A 7,903-nucleotide genomic window follows, 5' to 3' on the forward strand; every position below is an offset into this window, starting at 1 on the left:
CACCCCCCCGCCTCACACAGACCCGCTTCCCCACCTCCACTCCCCGCCACACACAGACCCCCCTTCACTCCCCCACCACACACAGACCCGCTTCCCCACCTCCACCCCTGCGCCACACACAGACCCCCCACTTCACTCCCCTGCTCCACCGCCCACCACACACAGACCCTCCCTTCACTCCCCCGCCACACACAGACCCCCATTTTTTCCCCCGCCATACACAGACCCGCTACCCCACCTCCACTCACCCGCCACACACAGACCCCCCGCTTCACTCCCCCGCCACACACAGACCCCCCATCACCTCCCTGCCATACATAGACCCCCCACCTACACCCCCTGCCACACACAGACCCCCCTTGACTCCCCCGCCACACACAGACCTGCTTTCCCATCACCCCCCCGCCACACACAGACCCCACCTTCACTCCCCTGCCATACACAGACCTGCTTCCCCACCTCCACCCCCTGCCACAAACAGACCCCCCCTTCACTCCCCTGCTCCACCGCCCACCACACACAGACCCCCCATTCACTCCTCTGCCACACACAGACCCCCCCATTCACTCCCCCGCCACACAAATCCCCCCATTCACTCCCCCACCACACACAGACCTGCTTCCCCACCTCCACCCCCCTGCCACACACAGATCCCCCTTCACTCCCCTGCTCCATCACCCAGCACACACAGACCCCCCCTTCACTCTCCCGCCACACACAGACCTGCTTCCCACTTTCACTCCCCCACCACACACAGACCCTCCCTTCACTCCCCCACCGCACACAGACCCCCCCCTCCCCCACCGCCCACCACACACAGACCCCCTTCCCTCCCCTCCCCCACCGCCCACCACACACAGACCCCCCTCCCCTCATCCACCCCCTGCCACACACAGACCCCCTCCCCTCACTACCCACCCCCACTCCAACACAGACCCCATCCCCCTGCCACACACAGATGCCCCCTTCCCTCCCTACCTCCTACTCCAACACACGGAGACTTTTTACCCTTCACTTCTCTGCCCTTCCCACAGCCTCTTTCTCTGTCCCCCATTCCCTCCCTATTACTCACCCCACTCCATGGCTCCAGGAGAAAGAACCCCTTACTTAGCTCATCCCACTTACCCCCTTCCCAGAACTGGGAAGCCAGAGCTCTCTCTCCTTCTCCCTCCTCCCCACAGGCCTACCTCTCCCCTGCCTCCTAGCCCCCCTCTCAAGGTAGCAAGAGGTAGAATCTCCTTCCCTTCACTAATCTCTCCCAGGGTGGAAACAGAGCTCCCCTTCCCTTTTTCTCCAGGCTAAAGGATGTGGAATCTTCTTCTTGACTCCCAGGTTCCCATTATCAGGGTAGGCTATATATTTACTTCCATGCATACATGTGGGGAGGGGTGGGTGAAATAGTTTTCAAAGGAACCCCCCCCCCCCCCCGCACACACACATACATACATTTCTACTTCAGTTCTGATCAAAGGTTTCTGGGATCCTGGCAATAGCACAGCTATTACTGCAACTTCTTAGCCTTTGGAAAAGAACATGCCTTTGGCACAGATCATGCTCCCCTTTTGCAGTGCAGAATGAACTGCTAGTAAATGAGCCCTTTTTGCAGCAATCAGGTTTTGACATCTTTCCACATCATGCTACTTATTTCATCTGGTGAGTGAACAGCAAAAATGGTTCCTCAAGAGGTGATACTAAACAAATCTTTTATGATCTATCTCCACACCAGCCTCTTATTTACTCTTTTGTTGTTATGATCTAGGGAGACAAAACAAACCCACCGAGAAGAGATTTTAAATAATTTCTTAAACAGACCCACCTTGTCTGATTATTCCTCCATGAAATGTAAAGTATAAAATCTCGTAACAAACTCTCTGCAGAGAGAAATTTGGAATACAGCTAGAAACAGCTGAGCAGACATATTGTTGACCCAAGTTTGGGGTTTGGTTTTTGTTTGTTTCCCTCCTCCATTATATCTCATAGGGATGGCTCCCATTTTTTTGTATTAGGCATTTATTCTTTTCAAATCATGTTTGCAGGAACCTATGTTTGAGTGCCAATATTCCTGAAAATGAGTCAATGTATTGTCCCCAAACACCAGCTACTCTATACTATCTTATTTATTATTTCTACTACAGTAGTGCTTAGATTGAGAATGAGGTCCCATTGTGCTAGGCACTGTAGAGACCTAGAACAATAGACAGTCCCCTCTTCAAATTGTTACTGATGATGCTAGATTTATTTATATATATATAGAGAGAGAGAGAGAGAGAGAGAGATATTGAATATATATATTCAAAGGGTATAAAGCAGGATACAGGGACACATAACACTGTATGAAATTTCACAGTGAATAGCCATCAAAAAAACCAGGAATTTATACCCTATTTTAATCTTATGTCAGAAGGTAGCCCTAACTATAGAGTCAAGGTGGAGGGCCTCCATAATGCCTTTTGCAGTTTGTGCGAAGTGACTTCCTTTGGAATCTGAATCTAACCTAATGCAGTTACTTAGCTGTTATTTAGAAGCAAATCTATGGTCATTTTAACACTACAATCCAGTCTGAGCTTTGGGCAGCATTCTCTCTGTCTTGCAGTTCCTGTATCAGTTAAGCAACAATGCTCCCCTTAGGCAACCCCAATGTCCCTGTTCCCTAATATCGCTCATTGACCGTGGGAAATCTAGGGAAAGAATCTCATTGACTCCAGTGGCCTTTGGCTCAGGCCCTGGCAATGCTGTGAGATGAAAACTTGTGAATTACCATTTTCAACAGTTAATTAGAAAAGGATTTAAATACAATATTTGCTATTGCCATTTGAAAGTGCTCTTTGACCTCCACATTTATTTAGATGGCACTTCTTGGTTGTCCCTGTGTAGTTACTAAATCAATGTGTTTGCACTGCACTATCGAGGGGCATGTCACTTGCCAGTACAAGATATTTTTTTTTAAACTGTTGGGCCACTTTAATATGTGTTTGATATTCATACTGGATGAAATTCACCCCAGAGCACAAGACCCACACAAGGCACCTGCACCACTTTTGACCCATTGATGGGGGATTGCTGGTGGAACAGCCACAGAGGTGGCTTCATGCTGCAGAAAGTGGCACTGGGGTTAGGACAGGCTCACAATATCTAGGTTTATGTCGGTCCAGTGAGCTAATCCCTCTGTTTTAGTGGCTGCTATTCCAGTCCATACGCTGCAGTAGCAGTCAGAGGAAGCAGTGCTGCAGCCTGTATTCAGCCTTAGTAGTGGATTTATTTATATTTTATTTCTACTTGCAGGATTTTGTAACATGCTCCTCCCCGCAGAATCTGAGCACCCCACAGACATTAAAGGATCCATCTTCACAGCACCCTTAGGAGGTAGGGAAGTTTTGTATCTTAAATTTACAGATGGGGAACTGGAGCCCAAGAAGGATAAATGTTCTCAGTTACATCAATACATGTCAAGAGTAACTCTGAGTTGCTACTGAGATGAGAATCTGGTCCAATGAAATTCACATAGCTTTCCAAAGGACACACAGGAAGTCTATAGCAGAACTAGGAACAGAGTCAAATGGGGTGTATTTCACCCCAGCTTGAATGAACACAGAATATCATCCTGTCTTGGACAAACATAATGTGAAGTACATTTAGGTTGGTGCTGGAAAACCCGGGCAACAACATATAATCCAAATATTTCTCCATAATGGATTATTCAAGATCATATTTTCCAAAAAATGTCACGTCACCAAAACCTTCACAGGCATGTGTCTGTTGGGTGGCTTTCCATTGAGTTGAGGTTACTATTCCCAAGAGGTTTGATCGCATTAAAGAGTAAGGGTTACAGCAGGCTGTGGTAATTTTTCACACTGCCAGTGAAATGAATGGTGCATCCTACCCATGCTTTCCAGATGCGTCAGAATTTTCATTTTGCTGCGATGCACACCACATAATGCTGTGACAATCTGTCACTTTATGGATAAACAATATTCATTCTATTGGATTATCTCAAATATAAATGCATTTTTTAAATAACCGTTTGGCTCATCCTAAAAAGCTGACATTTCAGAAGATGCTAAATGAAGTTTCATGTCTGCTTCTGAGTTGATTTTGCATTGAGAGATTTCAGCAGGCTGCTCTGTGGCCCATGGGCATTGTTTTCCTTCAATTAGATGTGGAGGCAGGATTATATCTATGCCAGGCTGTCAGTTATTTTTATGGGATGAAAATCCTGAGCCCAATTCATGAATAAAATAATCCCTTGCATTATGGAGGTGCTAAGGAGATGAACCGAAGGTATACCCGTGTTATCTTTAATCTCACAGGTAACCACAGTAGTGCAGACATGGTGGCACAGGCTTCAGCATGGGTTAGCAACTCAAGTACAAGGCTTCCAGGGACCCTGGGTACATACTCTGGTTGTTAGCCTGTGCCACCCCATCTACCCTGCTATTGTTACATGTGCTAGCATGATTAAAACTAACATGGGTACATCTGCCCATGTTACAATCACACGTTACTGAGCCCTGCCCTGAGCAGGTATACAATGGGGAAGAAGGCTCTACTGCACACACAGTCACACGCATGCACTATAGATCCTTGAACTTCTCTGAATTCAGATACTGCAGGTCAAGGTTTCCGTTGCCAGCGGTACACCCTTAGAGGGCATGGGGAAGCGTGATTAGGGCCCTCCCCCTGCACTGACCAACAGGGTCGACCAAATGCTATTCAGCACATACACTGCACCCTCTCAGAGGGTGATACAGTGGCCATGCTTGCCTGGTTATAATTATTACTTATTATTTGTATTACCATGGTGCCTGGGCACCATTTGGGCTAGGGCTGGCCCTGTGCTATGGGAATACAAATATTGTAGTAAATGAAGAAGAAGAAGCAGGTAAACAAAGAAGGAGGGGATACGGCCCCAAACTCAGCTGATTCCGTGAGGTCAGCATGGATCCCAGTGGATCCACTGGATTGTGCTAATGTCCCACCTCCTGCAGCCTCAGTTCCCTATCAGCTCAATGCCAATGGGTCTCATTTTCAGACCATCCGGTGACACAGGAAGCCTTAACCACATTGCAGTACTTTAAAAAAAGAAATCCCTTTGGGGCCTACTGAAGTGAGAATAATTTTTTTCCATTTTGTAGTCTCAGCATGTTTGACACTAAAAAATGCTACCTCCCTGACAGCAACTCAGCAGGGTTTGTTTGCTTCAGGCACTAAATGTAACTTATCTCTTGTAATTATACCCGTGCGTTATTCATGGAAAAGAGGACTTGGGCCTGAAACAAAATATAGATTCTCCGTGCCCCCTTCTCCCACACACACATAAGTAAAATTTAATTTGCCTAATAAGGTTATCACACAATTTATTATTTTTAGCATACTACAATGGTGAATTAGATGAGCTGGTTTTTGAAGTCTCTTCCTTGCACCTGGGCTGTCACTTCCTGCATCTGTGTAGATTTTCCTTTCCCAGATGCAGTCTGAAAGTGATGTATTGGATTTTCAATTTAGAAAGATGATGAAAAGTGGTCAGACTCTGCCATGTCGATTTAATTGATCATTAAGCTAAACAGCTGTAAATATCCCTTGAATAGGTGGAATCACGTGTAAAGCCATAAGCCTCTTCCCAAGTGCCAAGCTGGAATAACTTGCTGGGGAATTCTGTATGGGGGAAGAGTGAGAAATCCCATCAGATCACAGCTCCTGGAATGGGGGTGGAATTCTCTGGCTAATGGCCGGAACCTCTCCTCCAAGGGATAAGGACAGCAGGTCTTCCTTGCCCACTCCAAACCACAAATTTTTCCCATGGAGTCTGGAATTGCCCAACACTGAGAAAATGTGTGCATAGTGCCCCAGGGAGACACAATGGCTTCCAGCATTCTCAGAAAGTGAGAGGGGAGTGAGTGTTAAAGGGGTGAAGTAACTTACACATTTCATTCACCTGTGTATAGTGAGTGTAGAATACTAGTGGTTTGCACTCCCTGTGCACTAATGATTGCACAAGGGACAGGGCAATGGAGAATCAGGCCCAACTATTTCAGGAGCTTCCACTGGAGCAGTGTGTCTCCTATAGCAGGTTGTGCCTTAAGGGCCAGAATTTCAGGTGTTCACCACCTACAATCAGGGCCACGTTTTGAAAAGAGCTCAGTTTGCAGAAGCACTGATTATAAAACTCATGGCCAGATTTTCAAAAGAGACAGGTTGAGCACTTGTGAAACTCTGGCCCCATGGGGCCATTTTAGTCATATACCCAGAAAACTAAGGCCCAGATATGCCTCAAAGGTATTTAAGCTCCTGAATTCCATTGCTTTCACACACACATACTTTAGTGGAAGTTAGGAGTAGAGTTGCCAACCCTCCAGGATTGTCCAGGAACCTCCAGGAATGAAAGATTAATCTTTAATGAAAGATTATGTCACGTGATAAAACCTCTAGGAATTCATCCATCCAAAATTGGCAATGCTGGTTAGGAGTCTAAATACTTTGAGGAACATCTGGGCCTAAATGTGCAGGGTCACAATCCCACTCGTATGATAATTGGTGGAGAAAACTGATTTTTATTTAGAGAAGTCTGTACGAAGAAAGGAAATTCCTTCTGAAAAACAACCTAAGTGCTATTTACCATTAAACAGAACAACTTTACCAACTACATTTATCCTGCTAACCAATCCTCCTTTAGACAATAAAACAGCTCATTTACTGCATCTCACTGTGAACTCAAAGCCTTTTACCCACTAATGTAGATTCTGCTTAATATTTACAATGACTGGGGCTAGCCTGGCTTACCTAAAAATTGTTTATTTAAATATTTATAGAGTTTCAACTTTCAACAAGGCTTCATTCAATAAGAATAATATTGCTCTGTGGTTGCTTGTGTCCTGGAAGCTTCACAGAGGCTAATTCCAATTCCCTAGGCTAAATATATATATACATTTATGCAACAGACTATAATGATTGGAATTATATATATATGCAACAGATTATAATGATTCCATTTAGCACCATTTTATTGGGTAAATATACTTTCTAAAATACTGAGATGAATATGTAGTCACATATAATTCTGCACTTTAAGCTCAGCTCTGAAAGATCTGTTGCCTTATGTCAGTGCTCACACACTTCAGTGGAACGAATGATTTTCTTCCTATTGCTTTTTTACTGCCATAAAAGTAATGGAGACCCAGCTACAAAAACACTCTGTGAAGGGTCTGGGCTACACCCACAAATTCAAGGAAAGTCTTTGGGGTGCCCTATTTGTGCTAGAAAATCCCCTATGCACATCATGCTTTTTGAGTCTTTGAGGCTTTCTGCATGGAATGAAGAAATATAAGAGGGGTAGGTTTAAAAGTAGAATTGGGGACTGGAAATACCCAGCCAGATCCGCAACTGGTGTCTACTGGCCTATCTCCATTGACTTCAATGTTACTACCTTGGTTTATACCAGCTGAGGAGTCGGCCCACAACATTTATTCAGGCCCTGTGATAGTTTCTATCTGGCATTACCAATAATGTCTGAGTCCTCAGGCCTTTCCTCCTCTACGGCTAGGAAGATAACTTTCTCTAGACTTATTTGTGATGTAAGGACTCCTTGCTCTGGACTAAAGTGAATTACACCTATAATCACCCTGGAAAATATCACACTGACACCCACTCTAGGTCTGAAAGGGGAATTCACCTTTCCCAGCTTTGTGCACAGGATTCCCGATGCTCAGTCCTATGTTGAATTCACTAGACAACAGGCCTCTCCCATTACAGTAATCCTCTCTCAGCCAGCATTGTAGGTCAAATTCATCCCTGTGGTACCTCCAGCGGCTTCAGGGGGCTTACTCTGTGTGAGAGTAGCTGGCTCTGACAACGCTGTCTGCAGAATGAAAGCATTTGAGATGAGAGCCACATTTCCACCACAGACCTA

The 7,903-nt window shown here is 45.4% G+C and overlaps 1 protein-coding gene across 2 annotated transcripts in view; it reads right to left on the minus strand.

Annotated features, from left to right (window-relative positions):
* Window positions 1-4,991: 4,991 nt before the first annotated feature.
* SHLD1 (shieldin complex subunit 1) overlaps window positions 4,992-7,903 on the minus strand; it is a 91,467-nt gene continuing 88,555 nt past the window's right edge. The window contains exons 6-7 of one of the 2 annotated variants that reach the window (XR_012158336.1): window positions 7,667-7,852; window positions 4,992-5,652 (exon numbers count right to left, since the gene is read on the minus strand). The gene's annotated coding sequence lies outside the window, so the exon portion shown is untranslated. The remainder of the gene's footprint in view (window positions 5,653-7,666; window positions 7,853-7,903) is intronic. The other variant, XM_073339690.1, reaches the window with a different exon arrangement.

The sequence above is a fragment of the Lepidochelys kempii genome, chromosome 3, assembly GCF_965140265.1.
Source record: "Lepidochelys kempii isolate rLepKem1 chromosome 3, rLepKem1.hap2, whole genome shotgun sequence".
Lineage (NCBI taxonomy): Eukaryota > Metazoa > Chordata > Testudines > Cheloniidae > Lepidochelys > Lepidochelys kempii.